Source organism: Rhinoraja longicauda, chromosome 39 (genome assembly GCF_053455715.1).
Source record: "Rhinoraja longicauda isolate Sanriku21f chromosome 39, sRhiLon1.1, whole genome shotgun sequence".
NCBI lineage: Eukaryota > Metazoa > Chordata > Chondrichthyes > Rajiformes > Arhynchobatidae > Rhinoraja > Rhinoraja longicauda.
Genome location: NC_135991.1, coordinates 7,929,949 through 7,932,035, shown reverse-complemented (window position 1 = coordinate 7,932,035; position 2,087 = coordinate 7,929,949). Strand labels below are relative to the sequence as shown.

Below are 2,087 nucleotides of genomic sequence, written 5' to 3'. Positions count from 1 at the left end.
GAAAGCAAGGTGTCAGTAAGCATACCATTCGTCACGTCAAGCCCCCTGCTACCCCTCTCCCCCGGGGACAGAGACAGCCCCCAGCTCGGAACAATACCTGCCCCCCTCCCCACCCAACAAGGTCAGAGCTGATCTCATGACAACCCCCACCTCAGCCCAACACCTGACAAGACAACTCATGTACATGGACAGGACAGGTAGACACAAAGTGTGGAGTAACTCAGCGGGTCAAGCAGCATCTCTGGAGAGAAGGAACGGGTGACGTTTCGGGCCGAGACCCTTCTTCAGGCCCCAAACGTCACCCATTCCTCCTCTCCCGAGATGCTGCCTGTCACGCTGAGTTACTCCAGCATTTTGTGTCTGCCTTCGATATTGGGCGGTGTGGGCAGGTGGGACTAGTGTAGATGGGGCATGTTGGGCGGTGTGGGCAGGTGGGACTAGTGTAGATGGGGCATGTTGGTCGGTGTGGGACTAGTGTAGATGGGGCATATTGGTCGGTGTGGGCAGGTGGGACTAGTGTAGATGGGGCATGTTGGTCGGTGTGGGCAGGTGGGACTAGTGTAGATGGGGCATGTTGGGCGGTGTGGGCAGGTGGGACTAGTGTAGATGGGGCATGTTGGTCGGTGTGGGACTAGTGTAGATGGGGCATATTGGTCGGTGTGGGCAGGTGGGACAAGTGTAGATGGGGCATGTTGGTCGGTGTGGGACTAGTGTAGATGGGGCATATTGGTCAGTGTGGGCAGGTGGAACTAGTGTAGATGGGGCATGTTGGTCGGTGTGGGACTAGTGTAGATGGGGCATGTTGGTCGGTGTGGGCAGGTGGGACTAGTGTAGATGGGGCATGTTGGTCAGTGTGGGCAGGTGGGACTAGTGTAGATGGGGCATGTTGGTCGGTGTGGGCAGGTGGGACTAGTGTAGATGGGGCATGTTGGCCGGTGTGGGACTAGTGTAGATGGGGCATGTTGGTCGGTGTGGGCAGGGTTGGGATGAGGGGCCTGTTTCCACGCTGTGTCTCTGTGACTCGATGGGGCTCGGAGCGGAGAGCGTGCGTTGGCGAATGTCTCACTGGACCCTTCAGGCGACCGGCAAGAGGAGAGGCCGGCCGCGTACACTACCAGTGAGTTAATGTCCGCAGCCCTTGCACACCAAGCCCAGACTGTTCACAGGCCGGTCGGCTTAATAGACTGCGGTTGGGAGCAGGGGGGGTGGGTGAGGGGGAGCAGGGTGATGGGGAGCAGTGGGGAAGGGCATGTTGGGCGGTGTGGGCAGGTGGGACTAGTGTAGATGGGGCATGTTGGTCGGTGTGGGCAGGTGGGACTAGTGTAGATGGGGCATGTTGGGCGGTGTGGGCAGGTGGGACTAGTGTAGATGGGGCATGTTGGTCGGTGTGGGCAGGTGGGACTAGTGTAGATGGGGCATGTTGGTCGGTGTGGGCAGATGGGACTAGTGTAGATGGGGCATGTTGGGCGGTGTGGGCAGGTGGGACTAGTGTAGATGGGGCATGTTGGTCGGTGTGGGCAGATGGGACTAGTGTAGATGGGGCATGTTGGGCGGTGTGGGCAGGTGGGACTAGTGTAGATGGGGCATGTTGGTCAGTGTGGGCAGATGGGACTCGTGTAGATGGGGCATGTTGGTCGGTGTGGGCAGATGGGACTACTGTAGATGGGGCATGTTGGCCGGTGTGGGCAGGTGGGACTAGTGTAGATGGGCATGTTGGTCGTTCGGTGTGGGCAGGTGGGACTAGTGTAGATGGGGCATGTTGGGCGGTGTGGGCAGGTGGGACTAGTGTAGATGGGCATGTTGGTCGTTCGGTGTGGGCAGGTGGGACTAGTGTAGATGGGGCATGTTGGTCGTTCGGTGTGGGCAGGTGGGACTAGTGTAGATGGGGCATGTTGGTCGGTGTGGGCAGGTGGGACTAGTGTAGATGGGGCATGTTGGTCGTGGGACTAGTGTAGATGGGGCATGTTGGTCGGTGTGGGCAGGTGGGACTAGTGTAGATGGGGCTGGGGCATGTTGGGCGGTGTGGGCAGGTGGGACTAGTGTAGATGGGGCATGTTGGTCGTTCGGTGTGGGCAGGTGGGACTAGT

At 59.2% G+C, this 2,087-nt stretch overlaps 1 non-coding gene across 1 annotated transcript; it reads right to left on the bottom strand.

Annotated features, from left to right (window-relative positions):
- Nucleotides 1–1,055: 1,055 nt before the first annotated feature.
- Nucleotides 1,056–1,190, bottom strand: LOC144611283 (small nucleolar RNA SNORA70). The gene has a single exon (XR_013549505.1). It is a non-coding gene; the product is annotated as a small nucleolar RNA SNORA70 (small nucleolar RNA).
- Between the last annotated feature and the right edge of the window lie 897 nt (nt 1,191–2,087).